The sequence below is a fragment of the Cryptomeria japonica genome, chromosome 10 (assembly GCF_030272615.1).
Source record: "Cryptomeria japonica chromosome 10, Sugi_1.0, whole genome shotgun sequence".
Taxonomy (NCBI): Eukaryota; Viridiplantae; Streptophyta; class Pinopsida; order Cupressales; family Cupressaceae; genus Cryptomeria; species Cryptomeria japonica.
Genome location: NC_081414.1, coordinates 123,430,538 through 123,453,458, shown reverse-complemented (window position 1 = coordinate 123,453,458; position 22,921 = coordinate 123,430,538). Strand labels below are relative to the sequence as shown.

At 40.0% G+C, this 22,921-nt stretch overlaps 1 protein-coding gene across 2 annotated transcripts in view; it reads right to left on the bottom strand.

Moving 5' to 3' along the window:
* Positions 1–2,865: 2,865 nt before the first annotated feature.
* The window catches only part of LOC131046625 (pentatricopeptide repeat-containing protein At2g20540), a 73,795-nt gene continuing 53,739 nt past the window's right edge, over positions 2,866–22,921 (bottom strand). Inside the window, exons 4-6 of one of the 2 annotated variants that reach the window (XM_057980399.2) lie at positions 6,420–6,593; positions 5,758–5,914; positions 2,866–3,144 (exon numbers count right to left, since the gene is read on the bottom strand). The gene's annotated coding sequence lies outside the window, so the exon portion shown is untranslated. The remainder of the gene's footprint in view (positions 3,145–5,757; positions 5,915–6,419; positions 6,594–22,921) is intronic. The other variant, XM_057980400.2, reaches the window with a different exon arrangement.

Below are 22,921 nucleotides of genomic sequence, written 5' to 3'. Positions count from 1 at the left end.
TTAGGTTTTTGCGTCGCATTAACATTTCTCCTATGTCACGCATTTGGTCTTTATCATTTGCGAGCATCGAGTCATTCTTCTGCATTCTTCATCTGTCTCGCTTTCGAATTTGGTCTTGTCGACAACAATCTTCAGTCATGATTTTGGTCGATCTTTGTCCTTGTCAATCTTGTCATATTGCGATCGATTCGTCATCGATCCTTGTTCTTTTCAATCATGTCAATTTGGTCAATTTTTCATTGATTTTTGTCAACCAATCTCAATCAAATCATTTATCAACACTGGTCATTTATCAATTCAAAATCATGATCGAATTGATATCAATTATCCTTTGTCAAGACCTAATTGTCATCCTTGCATTTCTAATTCATCTTCCAAGGTTTCATGATTTAATCATTTAACCTTGCTTATCATTTTCTTCCTTTAGGATTAGTAAATTACTTATTTATCCTAAGTCTTCTCATTACAATTAAATATTTATTTAATTGACTAATTATTCCTCTTTGTGAATGAATTAATTAATAAATGAAAAATTATTGATTAATTCACTAATTTTCTAATTTCATCATTTCTAAATTCTTAATTTCCACCTATTTTCTAATTTCCTAATTGCAATTTCCACCTAATTAACTTGTCTTTAGTTCTCCCTATTTTTGTGCTTCGTGCGTCATACTCTTGACATAGCAAGATGTCATAAGATTCTAGTTCTCTAACCATTGCATTGGCAATATGTCATAATTCATGACATAGAAGGTGTCATAACCTTCTTCTTTCCACTCAATTTTCCCATTTTGAAATCAATTGCCTCTTATGTCAATTTAATGCTAATCTTGTCATTTCTCCAATTTGTCTATAAATTGGATGAATTTCTTCAATCAAATCCCTTAATAACCTTGAATCTTGAATCCGAATTTTCTATCAAACTACCGAACTTACGCTTCTAGTACTCTTGAGCTTTTCATCAATCTTGCTTTCAATTGTGTGAGCACTTGTAGGTGAGATCCACAAATCCATTGAAGAGGAAAGAAGAACAATGGAGTCGCATGGAAGAAGCATCCAATTCGTCATCTGGTTTGCATGATATTTGTGTTTTGAATGCTTTGTTTTCATATCTCTATTGAGTGTGCTTAGGATTAGGTTCATTTGCAATGAGTGCTCTCATGATTGAGTTATCATGTCTAGTGTTTTGATTTACTTGTTTTGATGATTCCTAATTTCTACGCTACAACCTCCATTAAGACACTTGATCACACCCTCTTTTCAACTTTGATTTTTCTTGCGCTGGCAATGTGATTGAATATTAAACATTTAATGTAGTGTTATGTGCAACCACATCTTTAAAGTTACAAGCAAGAACAATACTAATACCTCCCTTAAGAGACTTGGTCCCCCTCTTTTCAAATTCATTTTTTCTTAGAACTAACAATGAATGTTAAGCCATTTAATATGGGGTTATTTGTAGCCACTTCTTTAAAAGATTATCATATTGACATCCGTGGCAATTCACACTTATAGCTAGACAATTAACTCCAACCACAAGACCGGAAAACAAAAGAAGATTGACACAATATCATGAGTTGGCAGTATAACTACTTGATTCTTTTGACTCATTCCCCATCAATACCATCCCAATTTGTGATGGTTTTGTTTACCCATTTTATTTTTGGTAGCTAAAAACGTGTTTCTTATTAATTTTTTTGAAATTTTCAATCCATGATGATAGCTTAATAAAATTTATCATGTTTGATATTAATTGGTTACTAGAATAATAATATTGAATAATTTCTTGATGAATAGAGGACTATCAATAGCTTTCTAGGAGGGCAATTATCTCTTAAATATTAAACATTAATAAAAAATAGCACAAAACATAAACACATGTAGTTCGAAAATGTGCCCAAATATTCAAATACTCGACTCATCAAAATCAAAATATCCATAAAGATAATGTAGCACTACATATAACATTCCTTTTATAAGGAACGACTCCAAGAAATGCCCCACAATGAGATCCAAAAGAAGCTAGGACAATTACCCCTTAGACACTAAATATCTAATACACCAAAAAAAAAAACCATAACATGAAAATGTGCCCTAATCTTCAATCAACTCAAATTCAAAATAACAATAACCTAACAATAACCTTAAAGGTAGTGTTATACCATATATAACATTCCCCAAATGTTTCCCCTTTATTTAGGGATCGTGTGATTAGCTAATCCACTCAAATTTAAAAATAACAATATCCTTAAAGGTAGTGTTGTACCACATAACATTCACCAAATGTTTCCCTTTATTTAGTAATTCCACAATTAGCTAATCCTAAAGTTAAAAGAGTTAAATCCCTACTTTGTCTAATTCATATAGGGTGGACTAATGAACAACTACAATTTATTTCACCATTTAACCAATCAAGCCACTACAAATGCAACTCATTGTGCCCATACAAAATAGACCTAAGTTCTATGGCCCACAAATTAGCTACTTCATTACCTCATACATCATAACGTCATGGTCCTAGGCACATAGGACATCAGCCCCATTGTATATTAACATTCAACCTACCACTGAAAATTTTTCACCCTTGAAATACAGTAAGGTAACAAACCAAGCAGTAAGACTTCCACATGACTGTGCACACTAATACCATGTTGGATATCCATTCATGATCATGTTGGCAATCCTCAAAAATGACATACATACCAAAGCATTGTCATTGTCGACCTAAAAATGATGAAAGCATTCTATTTGTCTATAGCAATGTGCATTTGCATTATATATAGGAGCAGACTAATGTGTGCATATAACTATAAAACTAAGTGACTCTATGGTCTTCAAAGAGGGCTTGCGCCATCTAAGAAACAGTAATCCAAGATGCTAGATGATAACCATTACCAAAAATTGTAGCTTTTAATTGTGATATTACAAAATTTCATGCACACATCTAAACCATATATTGGTATATTCCCATTTGCATGTGGTTTTGTTTTCATTCTTTTAAAATCATTAATATACTAAATTTGGACTTGCAAAATACAACGACGGTGTAGGGCTCAACCTGCTATGTGAGCAATTCAACACAGAAGCTGAACTATTTTTCATCATAAGGTACCTGGGCCAATTCGCTTCATAAGGTTAAGATACCTGCCAGATATGACAGAATGATAAGGGTGTTAGGCTCGCTTTGACGGCATCCTTGTAAGAAAACTCCTCAGAAGAAACACAGTTTAACCAGATATTCATTTTTTATGGATGTTTCAACAGAATTTTTATTAATGATCAATGGCATGAATCTGAATGGGAAGAAGACCAGTTTAACCAGATATTCATTTTGTATGGATGTTTCAACAGAATTTTTATCAATGATCAATGATATGAATCGGAATGTATGAGTGAATTAACAGAGCCACACCTACCAAATACCTTGATGCAATAGGAAACTATAAGGAACTTCAAGTTTCGTCCACACAATAAAAGTTAAAAATAAAATATCACAATTGAATTCATTCAAGAGAGAATTTCTGTATAAATTCTTAATTATTGAATTTTGTCCATAAGTTTTTGTAAAGGTTGTGGTGATCTTTCATTAATCACAATTTGAAATCACAATAGAGAATTTGTGCAATGTTAATGGAAAGGCTGTGGTGATCAGAAGTAGCAAATGGCTGATGGCTGCTGTGTGGGAGTTAGTTGATACACCAAATAGATCGAATCAAGTGCTAGAGCAATGAGGGCACGCACTTTTATCCCTTTAAAGGTGATCCATTCAAATTTACCCTTCAGATGCTATAGAATACCATGCATAACACTAGATATACATACATACATACATAATACTCTAGATAGATAGAATCAAGTGCTCGAGCAATGAAGGCATGCACTTTTATCTCTTTTAAAGTTATCCATTCAAATTTACCCTTCAAATGCTATAGAAGGAAACAGCATAACACTAGATATATATGCATATATCACACTCTAGAATATTTAGAGTCTGCCAAAAATTCTGCCACATATGTGATAATATTTCGTTAAAAATTATTGTATTTTAGAACAAAAATGCATAAATACAACAACCATCAAATTTAGCCCATGCAGCTATACAAAAGAATAGCTGACACATATCTATGCACGTGTTTGTATCTATATGCATTCGTTCATAGCAACAATCACACCAACATACATGCATGTGAAATATGCAACATTGTAACATCAGCCCATATCGGTTTTAATTTGTCTATGTATGGTTTTCTAAAATCAAATCAAATCAAATCAAATAGAGAATTTTCTGAATACTGGAAATTCAGAAGGATTATAGTAAATAGTAAAGTATATACAAAAGAAAACTCCAAAATCATTTAACTTTGGTATCTAAAAATCTACAAAACATTGTGGTCACTACTGGCCTCATCTGCAATCAGATGTATAACTCATACATCTGATAAGGTTGTCATTGGAAACAAAGAAGTTCTCATTGGGTTGGGAGTACTGCCTCTGGAAGAAGAGTTCTAACAATCAGAACTTATTAGCATGAGCAGTAAGTGTTCAAAGAGTTTCTACAATCTCTGTAGTCAATACTACAGTGAAACCCTATGTGGTCTACAATTGCTTGAGGTTGAAAACTTTGTTGTCAATTTGTGAGAGTTTAGCTTGCTATTTGACAAATTATTTGTAGGTTGTATCAATTTTCTTTTGAAGTACTTGGACACTTTCTAAAATGACATTGCATGCAAAATCAGCTTCTTGATGGATAAAGTTAACATAGATCTAACTCTAGGACAAACTTTTTTCCAGTCACGTGGATCTGTACGGTGGTTAAGATATTTTAGGATGTACTTGGAATGGATGTAGTTAGTGAGAACACATGGTCCTTGCTTGCTGAGTGAAAATCAATGGAGAGATGTTATAAATGGTATCACACGGATAGTGACTGGAGAAATTGAAATAGATGTAGAAAATTTATTGAGATAGTGTTGGTAGATGCAATTGATAATAGAATAGGTGGCATTATTGACCACACATTTTTCCCTTGCTTCACTATAGTAATATTGACCACATGGAGCTCTTCACCACCCTAAATTTAAACATATATATATAGAGAGAAATAAGAAAAAGAGTTTCCCTGTCCTCTTTTCAACCTAGCTTACAAGGCAGGTGGGCCCCAAGCCTTGTGCATGGGAAATTCTTGGACTGGCTGAATTTGGTGAGATCCGCCCCCGCGTTCCCTGATTGCTCCACTGGGTTAGAGGAGTTTGCTTCCTTATCAATCCGGGCACAGCAGATTCTGCCGAAGCTTTGAGCATAATAGGGGCAGCCGGGGCCTCCCCCGGCTGTCCTCCCGGGTTTGTGGGGGATGACGAGGTATATATATATGATAATAGTTTAAAAATATTCTACTCAAACAAGCATCAACATGAGACCAATACAAACTCTTGCGGACACAACAATGAGACTAATACTAGCTCTTTTCGAGCAACTATACTAGAAACCACTTAGGAAACCCAAGAGTCATAACTTGGAATTCCATATTAGATGTCCCTTTTTGGGATTTGAACTTTGGCCTCCACAATGGGAGCTCAATGCTTCAACCAATTAAGCTCAACCCCTTGGACAAGTTAAAAAATATTTTAGAAAAACTATTAATTAAATACACAATCAAACTTATATAGGGCTTCACGGTTAAGAAACATATTACATAGAGACATTTGATCAAATAATTTAAATAGACAAGATCACCAAGTCAAATTTGAGAATAGATACCTTCCATCAGATTCATCAGTACATGGAACCATACACAAACATCGCAATGTTTTTCCTTATGGTAGATAACTGCTATGTCGTTAATAGAAACACTTCTTTGTCCTGGCAGTTGTCCTGTCTGCATGAATTTGAATAGATAATGGTGATTTGTACTGGCCTGCAAAGAAAGATAAAAATAGGGCGAGTCCATGTTCATTCTCGATAAATTGTTATAGTAATGCTCAATATCAATGAGTGTCTTTGTTGGGATCTAGGTTAAATTTATCCATTATTAAAAATTAAAACGGAACATTAAAAGTAATCTCATCTTCTGGTTTGAAGATCAAAAGTAGTAGTCCAAACAACCACCTTAGAGATGCAAAACTATTAGTTGTTTAAATGTTTTCATTTGGAAGGTAAAATTCAGCTATCAGTTTTCAATTGAATTGACAAAATCTCTCAAAGTTTTTTGGTAGAAAGGGTGAAATTTGAAAATTATGTTACAAATTCCTGCATTTCAATGGCATGGAAAACAGAAAAAATGAAGACACAAAATTTCATATGGGTATGAATAGTGGATATCGTGCTTCATGAACTATTAATTGTAATTTGAAAACATAAGCAAATTCTGAATCATTTGATCACCTAATAAATTTATGTGGGAATTGAAAAGCTGAGATTACCTAAACAAAGAGACAGAATCTGATGCAGGAGCATGTGGGAAGACAGGCGATCAGCACCAACCAGAAATATTGGTTTGTTTTCTTCAGTTTTGATTTCTCTGTCCAGTTGGCTGTGATAAGCAAATTAAAAATCTAGCCTCTGCTCCCTAGTGTTCCATCTGTGAAATGGGAAATCTGGAACAGCGCATGGACATCCATCAAATGACAAACTAAGAGAAAAGAATATGAGGCAATGAAATTAAAGTACATATTTATCAATGCTTTATGATTATAAGAAAGAGGAAAACTGTTGGTAGCATCGATCAAGAAGGAGAAGTGGGCAAAATATCAAGGCATCCTATACATTTGATAATCATTCACATTAGATCTTTTCTATATGGAATTTTGATTTCCGGTCCATGTAGTCACTTGCTGTTATGAAATTTTCTATACTATGAAAGCTGCAAGTTCAATGAGAGAAACTAATTTACCACGGCATTTGTTACATTTGTTGACTCAGTCAAGTAAGGTGTAATTAACGGCAGACAGGGAAATGTTAGCAATTGCTGAGAGGAGTAGGAGCATAACACAATTCAACTCTCTTTGCTGATGGTTTAGTAGCACAATCTATTGGGCTTGCATGACAAGATTTTAGTTGTAGAATAGCTCTGTTGAATAAGTATGCAATGAAGTGATTCAGTCAAAGAAGATGGTCCTTCAAAACATATTTAAAGTTGAAGTTCGTATACATGCCAATATTATGATGTTAAATTTCTACTTGATTTCAAATATCTTAGAAGGATTTAGTGCTGATCTCAAGAGGCTTCGAAAAGAAAACAGTGGTAACAAAATATCTTAGAGAAGTAAGGGAATGTAATTGCGCAGGGATAGAAAATGGTGGTTGTAACATAAGGGAAGGCAGAGGGTTCAAAGATCAATAAGTGAAAAGGCAGGACTACAATGCGATCACATGGTAGTGTTATTAATTTGCAACCAAGGGGAGGTATGGAAGAGGCAGCCAAGAGGAGATAGCAGGGGGCTGTGATCAAGAAAGAAGAGATCAGCCCGGTAAAGATTAGCAGGCATTGTCCAAGACAGTTTATTGTGTGGGTTGGCTTCATAAAGAGTGAGAAGCGATGTATGGTTAAGTGCACAAAAGGATAGTACGTGAGGGGAGTAAAAGAACTCAGTGCACGAAGAGATGATGATGGATGATCCGTGGGCAGTACTAAGAAGAAATTGACTGCAAGGTGAAAGAGGAGCGTGTAGCACAAGGAAGAGAAATATGGCGAAACAAATGAGAGGGGGTACGATGAGAATAGAGGAGATAAAGTAGAGAGAGGGATTGGTTTGATGAATACAGAACAGAGGCCAATGTGAAGGCCATTTTTGTAATAATGTGATTACAAATTCCTTTTGTTTTGAAAATCATGAATATGTTGCAATCTAGCCTGTGTGGATTTTTTGTTTAGTGTTTTGAGTGTTTGTAGCTGGAGGAGAGGATCCTCTTGCATCAGAATCCAAGATTCATGCATATTCAAATGGTCTGTGACTCTGCCTGCCTTTGTCTAGGACTCTAGACTATAGAGCTGTCTCCAATTCCCCAATACACTCCTAGCAGCAAGTTCCTGCTTTCCTGTTTTCAAATTTTCAAGGCTATTAACTTTTTTCTCATTTTCTATTGCAAGAATTATAGACTCAATGTTGGGATGACAGAAAATATTAGTTTAGTGTATGTCAGGCAAAAGGAGCTAACTATGATAAATTGACTACAGCCAAGGTGCAAGTCTTTTCAGAGTTTATGAGGGAGAAGTTATCCTAATTGTTCTAGAAGCTTCCTTGTAAAGATCTCAAAACAAAATTTCAAAATTGTTGATAAGGCCTGCATTTGTTTCCCAAGCTGATGAGGAGGAAAACTAGAAGGCCCATGTCACTAAATAGTATAAACATATCACTTGAAGGCCCATTTTGACTGGGATATCCTTGTAGAAGCAGATGGAAGTAGATTCCATTTCACTATCTATCATTGTTTGCATGTGGACTAGCTGACTCCAAGGGACACATAATACCCCTAATATCCAAGATAGAATTAGAAACAAGGTAGCCTCAGAGATACCATTTAGCTTCCCATGTCTAAGAGTGACAACGTATTTAAGGAAAATGGCCAAACTACTCTGGTAAAGAAAGCTAAAGGTGGATAAGAACCTCCTAAACCTCTAAATAAAGAGTACTGTTCCTCAGATCTCATTAGGACATTTGGAAATATGCTATTCATCATTTTCCACCTTATGGAGACAATAAAGACGACAGCCTATCCCAATGAGGATTAAGGTGGCCTAGCTCAATTTGTAGTTGGCGGAAACAGATAGCAAATCTACGGAAATCCTCAAGCCATGTAACCAATAGTGTTGGAGATAATGATGCCATCAACCACTTGTAACAAACCTTCAGAGTAGAAATTGATCATGGGATCAAGAGGCCATGGGGGAGAGGCTTAGGGGGCCTCAGTATACCTTCAGTGATGTCTCCAACAAATATGTTCATCAAATCCTTTGAGGGAAGAAAATGCTGAGGGATGCCCAAAAATTATCTGAATTGAAGAAGTCAACGAATAGAGATGCAAATCAGCTGCACCCAAAACTAAGCCTTAGAATACCAACATTGTTGATGTCCAAGAAGACCTAACAAAGCAACATTGTCCAAAGAACACAGTGCCAAGTAGCATGGGTGTCTCTCATGGCCGAACATCAATCACCTAGAAATCTAAGATTATGAAGAAAAAGATCCAATTCTTGACCTCTTTCCCTCCATATGGCTTGGGCTATTTAGTTGGAATATCCGAAAAAAGACACTATTACCTAGGAGTTGCAGGTTTAGGTCATAGAAGCACCTTATCACTATTGAAATGATAGCTCCTACATTTTTTATCTTGATTAAGAAGAAGCTTTTTTTAAAGAGAACCCCTTCAAATCTATTATTTTCTTAATTCCATAAATGGGAATGGTAACTAAATGTTGGCGGTAATTTGTCGACATAAGAATAAATATTTGTTATGTTTAGTTAGTAATTGGCCATGTAATGTTCCCGTAGGGGTTAGTTGGTAGTTGGCGATGGTTGGTATCTCTGCCAACTGCCGGAGAGTATATATGCTATGTTGTAACGGGAATGGGGACATTATTACTGTGTGTCTAGTTTATGTGATGAAATAAAGCTATATCTTTCTGCCATAAATGTTCTGTGAATGATATTTGTTGTTAGTGTTCATGTACTTACTATATTCTGTTTACTTCTGGTAATCTGAGAACGCACTCCATAGGGAGTAAACATTTTGGTGCCGTTGCCGATGCGAATTCGGAGATCAATATGGCGGCAAGTGGTAGGCACGTATAATGAGCCGACCATTCGAACAACAGTTGATAGTAACTGAAAGTGATACAAAGATGAAGTGACGCAGGCGGAAGTAGGGGAGGATCAATTGACGGTAGACTTGGTAGACCTGTGGGAGGTTTCAGTCACCCAGTACATGTAGAGGGAATCTTGGGGGAGAGTTGTCCCTGAAGGCACGGTGCGTGGTGAACTCATGGTCAACACTGTTGTCTTCGATTTTCTCATAAGCCTTCTGAGGTTGTTGGCGCGGAATCTCATTGAACTACAAGACCGAAGGGAGGAAAGCAACAATGAACATTGTCGGCAACAGATACTGCAATGATACGAAGAATGGAATTGTACAGAAGAGGAGAGGATATGAGCAAACACCATACCCCTGGCAATTAATGCTCCTATGACTAAACAAAGACTAACGACGTGTACTAGAACCACCCAAGAGGTGGGGGAGGGAATAGTACAAAGATCTCTCCGTATAAGAGAACAAAGTGTGCGGGGATAGTGGTTACGAGAAATTGTTGAAGGCTTGGAGAGTCCGGAAAAGAGAAGCAAGAGTTGAAGTATGAGTCATAGTCCAAAGAGGCAAAAATCGTGTACGTGGAACCAGTTGGTAGAGGTTGCCAAAAACCTACCACTTCCAAACGTAGTAGAGGAAGATCTCGCCGACCAAGCGGCACACTCGACATCGAGTGAAGAGTTCAGAACCGAGTCTGAGAACAGCTTGTCCGAACACTCAAAACATGACGAAGAGGAAGTATGGAATCTTGAAGCCGAGGTTGCCAAGAATTTTGAAACAAACCTATACCAAATCGAGAATCTGTCCCCAGTGGAGCAATCGAGCATAGAAGGGTTTGAGCCGAAGACTCCGGGAAGAAAAGACTACAAAAACGAAGGTGACTAGGGTGTGGAAGACACAGAAGGTGGATGGGTAGAGGGCTTGCGCGTGGCCGAGAGTGCAAGAGAGGCACCAGAACATGAAGAGCAGGAAGGTCCAATCTGGTTGAACGCACATGGTACCTTCCAAGCGACACATAGTACCTTCCAGGAAAGGACAATGTTGCAGAATCAGAATAACCCGGAGAGGCAAAAACTTCCAAGGTTCACAGGTGATGGATCGAAGGACCCTGCACGACATTGTAAAACATGTATAACGATATGGGAGGCGAATGGCCAAGATGACTAGGATTACTGGGTGAAGGCGTTTCTTGCCACCCTTCGGGGGATTGCCATTGACTGGTATATAGACCTTGACGCCTAGCACAAGGCGGAATGGACTAATCTAAAGAAGGCATTCGAGGAGGAATTCAAACTCCTAAGGGATGACAACGAGATTGTGGCCGAAATCTACAATACCAAACATGGAAAAAGTGAAAGTGTTCGGGCTTACAATCATAGGTTGAAAGAATTGTTGAACAAAATGGAATACCAGCCGGCCGATGGCTTGAAGAAGAGATGGTTCGTGGAGGGACTTGTCCCGTCCCTCAGAAGGAAAATGAAAGTGGTCCCTCCGCCATCGTTTGATGAAGCCTATAACCGAGCAATGGACATTGAGAGCAAGAGCAAAACATCCAAAGGGAAGAAAAGGGTTAGTGATGATGATAGTACAGGTGGAAGTAGCGACGGAGAGTCAAAGACTGTACAAGCCCTACGAAGGAATATGCTATGAATGATGAAGGAGTTGACAGTAGGGAGGGAGAGTGCTAAGGAGAGTAAGGAAGTATGGTGTACCGACTGCAAGGTAGAAGGTCATACCAAGGGCACTTGCTCAAAGAAATCATTCTGTGACATCTGTCAAGTACTCGGCCATTCCACCAAGGAATGCCCGTACAACTTGAAAACAAGGAGCACACAAGTGCTCTACGCCCAAGGGGAACGGGCTACCCCACTAACCACACTACCCAAACCACCAATAAATGTGGAATGCCTCACTAGGAGGGTACCGTAACAATTGGCGAAGGAACAATCGTTCTAACAACAACACATCGAGAAGCAAAATCCAGTACGATGCGAATGGGAGACCCATGATCCAATGGTGGAAGTGAAATGAGTGGGATCACTTCACTCGTAAATGCCAGAGCAGTAACAATAATGGGAGTTTGATGTGTAAGTGGTGTGGACCAGGAAACCATGAGGATGCCGACTACCCGAAGCAGAAAGGAGTCAACATGTTGAACAACAAAGAGCCAGGCGAGGATGTACTGGCGATCACTAGGCTCCAAACAAAGAAAGCATTGTACTTTGATCCGCATATGAATAAGGAGAGGCTCTAAGAGGCAAAGGCGGATGTTGAACAGGTGATGGCGGAAGAAAGAAGTCTCACATGAAATCGCCAATACTCCACTATGGGTGGAGTCCGAAAAAACCATAATGCGGCAGATGTTGCAAGCCATCGTACCTGTACGAGTGGCAAACCTTCTACAAACTATGCCACAATGGAAAGTAGCCCTCAACAATGTAGTCAAGGTTGAACCAGTTAGCCAGGAACACAATAAACCAACGGCAAAATCAGCCGTTAACCTGGCTACTAATCCCATGCTACTCACACTAGGGATTGGAAGGAAACCGACAGTAGTGGAAATGGAAATTATGGGACAGAGGTTGACCGACACCATTGTCGACGGAGGCTTTGGAGTGAATGTATTGCCTGAAGAGACCTAGAAGGGCCTCGACAAGCCAACACTCTAGCCACCAACCTTCCAACTGGTAGGTGCCGACTAGCACGGGATCAAACCTCTTGAGACACTCATGGCACAGAAGGTCATTATTGGCACTCAATCCTTCCTCTTGGACTTCGTGGTCATTCCACTAGAAAATAAGGCATATGACACTATCCTTGGAAGGGGTTGGCTAGTCGTGGCTAAGGCGGATCATAACTGGAAGAACACACTCTCCATCGATCGAGAGCGAAGGGCGGAAGTACGTCATTGATTTGAAGAATCAAGCCATAAGTGAAGAACTGGCTTCCTCCGGCTCAAACTCAAACGACTCTCATGACTATGAATGGGGTTCAAAGGATGGGAAGGGGAAGATGGAACCCAATGACAAAGGGGTGTTGGAACTAGAAGGCTGCTTGAAAGATGAAACCAACTCTCTCAGAGGGCTCTTTCACTAGCAGATGGAGGACTATGAGGTCTTCCACTCGGAGTGTAACATGTTGCAAATCTGTGAGATATAGGAGACCAGAGAAGGTACGAAGAGTGCGACCTTCTCTCCAAAGTACGGGGAGTACCAAGAGGGCATGGCACGGGTGGATGATACACTCGCTCATCAATTCGAGAGGGGCAAGGCTATCAAGTACGAGGAACCGAATATAAAGAAAGTGAACCTGGGAGATGAAGGCAACCCGAAGGTGATCCTCTTAGGGGATGACTGGAATCCTATACTAAAAGCCGCAACATTCAAAATATTTATGGAGTACAAGGACATCTTTGCGTGGACATACAAAGACTTGAAGTGGATACCTCTAGAGTTGTGCATACATAGAATACCTCTCATACCCAGTGCCCAACCTGTACACGATGAACAAAAGCTATGCGGCCAAAGTGCATGAGGAGATTGAAAAGATGCTCGAACAGGGCATTATCTTCAAGGTAGAAACAAGTGAATGGGTATCACCCATTGACATTTCCCTAAAGGAGGCAAACCAAATTTGAATCTGTGTAGACTTTCGATGCCTAAATGCGGTGACGATCAAAGATCCCTTCCCAATTCCATTCACCGATAGCATCCTAGAGGCGGTGGCAGGCCACGAAATATATTCATTCATGGATGGATTCTCAAGATATAACAAGGTCAACATTGTCGAAGAGGACAAGCTTAAGACCACCTTCATAGTAGAAGACGAAATGTATGCCTACAACCAAATGCCCTTCGGTCTATGCAATGCTCCAGCCACCTTCCAGCTGATAATAGTACATATCTTTGATAAGATGTCAGTGTGGAATTTCAAAGCTTTCCTAGACGACTGGTCCATTTATAGTGAACAAGGAACCCATCTGAAGGCGCTGAAGGAGTGCATGGAAAGGTGCCAACGGGCCCAACTGGCTCTCAACCCAAAGAAATACCAATTCATGGTGTCGTAGGGCAAGTTGTTGGGCCACATAGTCTGCAAAGAGAAATTGAAGATGAACCTTGACAAGGTAGGGGTGATTGTTGCAATGGAGAGTCTAGCGGATGTGACGGGAGTGAAGTCCTTCCTCGAGCACGTAGCCAATTATTGGCGGTTCATCAAAGGGTTTGCTTAGATTTCCTATCCAATTGATGAACTAAAAAGGAAGGGTGAACCATTCGTATGGGGAGCTAAGCAGGAGGAGGCTTTCAAAGAACTCAAGTCTTGATTGGTGAGTGCACCAATTATCGCATACCCCGACTGGGACAAGGAGTTTCATGTACACGTAGATGCTTCCAACTATGCCATCGGTGCTACATTGGCACAAGTAGGCGTTAAAGGGCTAGATCATCCCATTTTCTTTGCTAGCCGGTTACTCTCCAAGGCTAAACGAAACAACAGTACGATGGAGAGGGAGGCACTCAGCATGGTGTACTCCGTACAGAAGTTTTGGCACTACTTGTTGGCAACACCGTTCACATTCTATGTGGACCATCAAGCACTCATGTACCTTGTCAATAAGCCGATCATCCAGGGTAGGGTGAGCAAGTGGCTACTTCTCTAGCAAGAGTTCAACTTCACTATAATTGTATGACTTGAGAAGTCATGTTATTGTAGACCAACTCTCCAGAATCAAGTCCAGAGAACCTCCAGAGGGGGTAAATGAAGACTTCTCGGACACTCACTTGTTCTAGATAGCAGCATTGCCCCCATGGTACAAAAGCATTGGTGAATATCTATCTACCTCGATGTTCCCGAGGGATATGCTATTGAATGAGTGGCGGAAGTTGGCACTAAAAAGTAAAACATTCCAGTTGATTAATGGACTACTATATAAGATAGGACCTAATCAAGTCCTATGGAGATGTGTAATACAAGAAGAGATTCCAAGCGTACTCAAGGAAGCACACGAAGGGCTGGCTGGAGGCCACATGGGACCCGATGCCACCACACAGAAGGTTCTCCTGGCGGGCTATGGTGGCCAACCCTACACACAGACTCTCGGGAATGGGTCGTGGGGTGTGACACATGTCAGAGAGCGAGCAAACCACTGAAGAGGGATTTCATGCCTCTATTTCCATCCCAGCCACACGAGTTGTTCGAGAGGTGGGGCCTCGACTTCGTCGGACCCCTGAAGGTGAGCAGCATGCATAGATGTCGGTATATCATAGTGGCCATCGAGTACCTCACGAAGTGGGCAGAGGCAAGGGCCCTTAAAGACAACACCACCATCAGTACAATGAGGTTCCTATATTAGCAAATTGTCACAAGATTCGGCAGCCTAATCTAAATTACCAGCAACCGCAGGGTACACTTTGTGAACCAAGTTATCAAGACTATGACAGTCAAACTCAAGATATTTCATAATTTGTCAAGTCCATACTACCCTTGAGTGAATGGTCGGGCTGAATCTACCAACAAGGTGTTGGTGTCAATTATCTATAAGTCCTATGGGGTGTAGGAAGATTGGGAGGAGCAACTTCTAGCCGTACTATGGGCGTACAATACAACCTACAAGGTGACAACAAGCCACACACCCTTCCAACTCATGTACGGACAAGAAGCAGTGGTACCAACGGAGTACACCATACCAAGCCTATGGATTGTTGTGGAAAATCGGTTGGGTGACACGGAGAGTTTGAATGAACGTGTCTTGAACCTGACAAGATTGAATGAACGGCGGATGATGGCACAATGGGCTATAGAGGTTGCCCAACGAAGAAAGAAACTTTGGCACGATAAACACCTACAGCGGATGAACTTTTAATCAAGCCAGTTGGTTTTGAAATATAACGGTCACAACTAACTCCAACCAAGGAAGTTCCGAGTTCATTGGCTAGGACCTTATAAAATTTGGGAGGTTGGGATAAATGGTGCAGTTAAATTATTGACACTAGATGATAATCCCATCCAAGACCCTATGAATGGTTCTAACTAAAAATTTACAGAGAATGTGAAAAACTTGTGATTTCCGTCAACATGTTGGGATACGCCACCAAGGGGGACTGGACAATCAGTTGAAGTGATGCACTTGAGGAGGACCCCGTGATTATGGAGCAACCCTACAAGCCCGATGAGAATTGGGCTGACCCTGTCACATTCTTGGAGGAGAGGATGGTACGGAAACACGTTGAAGGTGTTGTAGTGCCCCGCATACACAAACACCTCACAAATGCGTACTTTGATACCCCAGCCTTGTGGGTAAGGTATGGCGGACATTGGTTGAGGAAGGCTCCATATGAAGGGACCGTGAAGGTTACATAGCCTACAAGATTGATGAAGAGAGTGAAGCAAGACGACGGGAGGAGGAGGCTACTAAAAAAAAGGAACAATTAGAGGAGGTTGAGGATGACCCGGAGGAGGAAATCGACCTTGCAGTGTATAGTTCAACCCTCAGCTCGTGCTTAAAAATAGTGATCAAGGCAGAGGATTATTTCATTGCAGAAATGCATCTGAGGGACAGGGAACCAACATCCAACTTGCTCTAGTGGGTAATTACCAACCCTACCGGCCCACCACACATTGAGGGAGAAACGGTGACTTGGTACCAACAATATGTTGGACGGTACATTGATGGATGGTACAAAGGGGTGGGACCAACACCCCTGCTCGATAATTTTTTTGACCTGGAATATATGGGCACGTGTTGCGAATAGGAGTGTTTCAAGTGACTGCCACTCACCTATTGGTGGCTATATGACTTAGAAATAAAAGTGCGACAGAGGACCCCGTAGGAGTAAAACGGGAGAGAGGAACTAGTGAGGAAGAGGAATCTCGTAAAAAACAAAAGGTAGAGGCTAGTGGAAAAAGAATGGAGATATGTTTTGGAAGGCGGATTAGGAAGAGAAAGGCCAAAAAATTAAAAAAAGCAATTGATCCAATAAAACCAAGAGCGCAAATACACAAAAGCAAGGCTAGAAAATCTAAAGTTGGGAAAAATTACTACAAAGTGCTTAAGGTATGAAAATTTAAATTTAAATATTTTGGTGCGCAAAAGTATTGGAGGAAATGTATTATGAGAAAAGTGCTAAAATTGGAAAATATAAGAGTTATAAAAATTAAAAGGAAAGGGTTGGACTTTGTTAAAATATTAAAAAAGATGGGAAAAATAATAAAGTGATGCAAGTGCTAGGCTAGGTGAGTGCAATTCAAGACAAAACTGTCACAATAGGCCACCAAGGAAACCCAAAACACCCTACCAACCAGACTTACACCTTAAAAACACTCTTCAATTAATCATAAACAACATTTTGGACCCTAAGGATAACATTGACAAGATCTTAGGATCAAAAGTTGAAAACTGCTCAAGCCTACTCAAACCGGCTGGACACCAAACTTGGCTTCAAGTTGGAATTTTGACAAAACAGTGAGCAGGGATCAAACCAAATGGTCAAGGTGGATGAAAATGCCCATACAAACATGCACAAGGTGTGGTGACACAACAAACTGATCAATTCAACAAGGTTCCTTTGTAAAACCCCGAAATCCTTATATACTCAAGGGGACTTATCAAAACAACTTTGCAAACTTGCAAATGACCAACAAAACAAAATGGATATCCAAATACCCTTTATTGAAAAAGGTCTAAATCCAAAAGGAGGTGGTCTGGAAAACAAAGGAGACCTGCTGCCCTTCACAATTGCAAGTAAGCCTACTTAGGCTTAAGTAGGTGGGTTTGTGAAGGAAGTGTATGAAATGTGATTGATCAGAAAGTTTCACCAATTGAAAAAGTGTTGTCCACACCCCAATTGACCAAATCCAGGAGTTTGTGCATTGGTTCAACCCATATTTTGTTTTATCACCAATTTTGCATTTTGAAACTAGGTTGTCACATGAGGATGCCAACCTAAAAATCAAAGCAAAGGCCAAAGACACCTGAAAACCTGCAAATTTCTTCCAGAATCATTGAGTACATATACAAACCTCTCATTCCACCAAGTTTTAGAATTTTTGTACAGTGGCCATGAGAGGAAATGCAAAAATAGGTCAAAACCCTATGTTTAGGAGGGTTTCAAAACTGTTTTTAGTAAAAATGCAATAACTTTCGAACCAGAGCACTTAGAGACCTCAAATCAAAGGCAAAAGAAAGGTAAGAGGCCCCTCAATTTGAATCCATAAGTTAGAACCTCCTAGTAGTCCGAAAATAATCCGTACAAGAGCAAAAACGTGACTGTTTGCAAGAAAACAAGGTTTTTTTATTGATTGCCAAATGAAAATTTACATCAACTCCTTCATCACCCACCTGAAAGGGCTTATGAAGGCCTCCCCCATCAGTTACAACCAATTTTCGAACTAATTAGCCAATGGGGAAGGATATTTGCTTACAAACAAAAAGTTGTCAAGTGTTGTGATGACAACATTGACACTTTTTGACAATTTTTGCTCAAAAGCACTTAAAAGTGCAAACTAACTTTCTAAATCCTACCAATGGTCATGAAGGACCAATTTATTGCCAAAAACAAGAAAATAACTCAAAACTAAAGTTTTATGACCCTTTGACCATAGTTGACCAAGTGGCTCAGAAATTGCCAAACCTGGGACTAGGCCTCACAAATGGATCAAAAACAAGACCAATGACTCCTAGCATGAAATAAACAATCCAAGACCCCTTAGGAGTCATAACAAGGTAGGATAATCAAGTTTTTAAAGTTGGTGCTCCTGCACCATAAAGTCAATAAAAGGAAAATTATATGAAGTAAAAAAGAGGATGTTTTATAAAAAGTTGATAGAATATTTGGTTGCAACCCTAACCCTAGCATCCAAGGGTTATAAAACCCCACAAAATAGCCGTGTAGTCTCAAAATGCATGAAGGAAGAAGTGGCATGAAGGAAGAAGTGGGACTGGGAAGGCAGTGGCAAGTAGAGAAATATGCAAAGAGACAAGGCGAAGATAACCTACCATATGGATTGGTATTGTACACTTTTGATTTGCAAGAGATTATACACCGTACAGGCATATTACCACAGAGATTATCGTACGGATTGGTGTGGCACATGGCTAGTTTGGGAGAGACTACACGCCGTCTGGATAGTGACAGAAAGATTTCCTCACTGTACGGGTTTGAGTGAAGGGGTGGGTTATCGTACGGACCCAGTGATTACAGAGAGAGGAGTATGTTGTACAAACTCAACAATCTCAAAAACTGAAAAAAATGAAGTCTATACCATACGGATTCAAGGCCGTATGACTTCAAAAAAGGAAGGTAGTGATATTTATACTGTACATCATACAGATTCACAACTTGAAGGAGTGCATGCGAGCAGAAGGCATATCGTACGTCTACACCTTACGGTCAAAGGAGAGGAAGAAAGGTTTCACTGGGTACGAACAGGTCATACACGATATTGATTGCCATATGGAGGAATCATTCACAACGTACAAGAAATTGTCCATAGCAATCGTACACCAGGAAAAAGAAAATCGTATGCCATAATAGAGGGACCCGTACATAATGAGGCGTAGTCGTACAACATAGGAGGGCAAGAACTATACAGAAAACGAACAGCACCAAAGCCATACAACCAAAAAATTTGGCATGGTTAGGATGATTTTGGGCAGCCCCAATTGGGTGAAAAAAGGGGTCCATTATAATAATGGTTATAATGGCGGTCAGCATAGCAATAAAATTCATAATGCCAAATTCCCACGCATAGAGCCATGGCAACCAAAATAGGAGAAGCTAGTAGTAGTTTGCAGGTGAACGTACGATCGAGGGTCCAGCGTGAGGAGAAGGTGACAGTGGAAAGCTTGACATTCGAGAGTGTAATAGGCATTGAGTGTCGTACCTGGTGGGATGAAAACCCTGCAAACCATCATTTGAAAGCTTCCCTCCAAAAAGCAGAGGTGGACCATGCTATACAAATGCCTGTGTTTAACGTGAAGGAATTCAAGCCCGTTCTTTGTACCCTTGTAGCAAGGTATGACTCTCGTTCACAGAGGTCTATTGTGCAGTACCAGGGCTCTAACATCACAATATCCTTCAAACCAAATGAATTGCAATGGGTATTCGGCATTCCCAACAGAGGGGAGGCAGCCACAAAGCCAAGAAGTAAAATGAAGAAGAAAAGGAAGGAGTGGCTGTTGAAGTTAGTTTGTCGTAGTGACCTGACATTGGTAGAATTGAATAGCTTGTGGACCAACAACAACAACAAAGGGTTGAAAAGAACTTTTATTAGCAATCCTGAGTGGCAATGCCTTATGGACCTGGTGAAGAGTATACTCACAGGAGCCAGCCGAGTGTCAGATATAGCCGTTTGGATGATAGGATCAATGAATGGCATTCATAAGGGGAAGGTGGTGCAGTCACGGCTAGGAGGGAGCTCCAAGAGATCTATCTGAACCATGCAACAGGAGTAAACACGACGGAAACAAGACAAGATGGTGGAGGCAATGCAGAACTGATTGAATTATATCATGAAAATCATTTACAATCTGTCGGCAACATGCGGGCTACAAGATTCGGCTCACAGGCCTAATACATACATGCTCAATTACAATGTCAATCAACTCCGAACCTCTCAATCCCTGAATCTATCTTCTATGTTCTAATAATTGATTTCTACAAGCTCAATTACATTGATTTATATGATCAAGAGGGATCCACATTGGGCCCAAGAAGAATCAAATGCCGATGAACAAGATAAAATGTGTAAAACCACCAGGTCGGCCTCCGCCAAAGAGAATCCTCCATAAAATCCAAAGGATGAGGCGCAAACCAAAAGGAAGGTCGGCCACACGTCAAGGAACGTTGGAAACAACAACCGGATGCCCTGCAAGCTACGGAAATGATCCGCAAGATTCACCAAAGCCAAAATAGGTCCAAGTGGTTCTGGTGTCCTAAGCCAAAAAATTGTCTTTGATTCCAGAATCGATGACTTGCCGAAAAAAAATCCAAATGTCTTGCGGACTTAGGGTAAGGAAGATGATCATGTCCACAAGCGAAATCCAGCTCCGCAAGATCTGGTGAGAAAATGCAAGAAAATGCAGAAAGAAATGTTGAAACTGCAAAACAGGAAACAAACTAAAAGAAAATGTTTTTGGTTGATGCAAGATTGCCAAAAACCAAGGATGCTCCTGCATCAAAAGGTCTATAATTGGGCCCAACTGCTTTCAGATAGGATTCAAGACTTTTTATCGTTGGAACACAAGACCTTTTATATGTGCCATCATGCAATTGGCCTGTTTCTGGAAACTATGAGGACACAAGTACCACCTGAAAGATGGGGCAAGTTTCAGCCGTAGAGCAGGGTCGAGCCAAACAAGCCGCCAATGTACTACTGGGTACATTGGAATACTCTCGGGAATGAAAGTGCACAGTTGACTAGGAAGAGGGGACGGCAGGAGAGTGAGCCAAACATAGAGGAGGATAGTTTGGAGGAGGCAGAAGAGGAAGAAGACATAGAGGAGGTAGAGAGCGGAAGTGGCGACGACGGTTTTAGATTGGCACCCCATGATACCAACTAAGGGGAGGACATAGAAGAAGTGGAGGGGCCACATTTGGAAGGAGGGGAAGAAGAGCAGTTGACAACAGCTAAGGAGGACGTACCGACACCACCACCAAGGAGAACACCTACCCCTACAGTAAAGAGGGTTATTGCGAGGGTTAAATTGTGATGTCCCCATCCTTTAAACATCATGGCCACCAAGTTCCTCAATTTTGTGAAGTCTCTGGAGAGACAAAATTGCTAAGCAGCGATTATAATTCAATAAAGTTAATGAACATATATATTCTACGAACGAATAACAAATATACTTTGAAAGGAAGCATGGTTGCATCGTTAAGAGTAACGATTAACCTATATGAGGACCACAACGACTTCAAGGAAAAAAACATAGAATAGATGATACAAGTCAACGATATCAAAGCCAAAAGGCCAATTGCCAACAAGTCAGATTACATCATCAAGCCAACAATCATGATCAAAGACATATCGGGCACTTCATGAATCCGATTTAATGAACCGGTCAAAGAATATATAAAGAACAATTGATAAGCAGAGCTTCATGAATCCGATTTAATGAACCGGTCAAAGAATATATAAAGAACAATTGATAAGCAGAGCTTCATGAATCCGATTTAATGAACCGGTCAAAGAATATATAAAGAACAATTGATAAGCAGAGCAATCCTAAGAACAACACCTATCTTCCAAGAGCCACCTAAAGTGATCGACCAATATTGATATCATGAGCGTTGTGATTTGAATACTTCCTTGGTGATTGTTTCTCGTTATGGTGTCTATAATTGGAAGGCTAGAATTATTAATGGACACTGCCACGACAACAAAACACTTGAACAAGCCAAGTTCAGTATCATTTCTCACAAGAATGACTTGATGGTGGAATAAAGACCACGCCGTATGATGGGATTTGGTTGTTAGGACAAATCGGCACACTCAATATGATAGATATGACTATTAAATCAATGTTAGCTCATCCTTGGCATCAAAACAAAATCGGAGGTATTAAATCAATTATCGTGGGTATAAGAATAAGTGGCCCATTGCAATCACCTTGGAATATTATTGCCAGCAATGTATATGTCTCTCATTATAGTGTAAACATACGTATTCAGGCACCACGATAATAAAATTTGGAGAGAGTAGACATAAGTGAAGTATCGAAACCATCAGAGAACCATGAAGAATATGTAGGCGGCAAAATGGTAGCAGTCGTCATGAATAACACATTGGAAAGCTATGGTTTGACCGAACCAAAATTAAGTCACTAATTAGAATTGAAATGGGTTGATAAGAGGATTGCCATGCCATCCAATGGTTAGCAAATACACATAGGAATTTCCATTAATAAAGAGCCACAACATTATATACTAATTAAGCTATGAGGAGGCACCAGCGATTACAAGAAATTCCTTGAATGGACGTGTCCCTACATGTGTCTTATCATTCCAATCACATGGTATAAGAAAGCACTTCTCCACATTTGAATGGAATCATAGGAGGGTTATTGATTATTTTTGCAGCAGTTTAGGAGGACAAAAGGGAGTGCAGGCCAAAGGCCAATATCGTG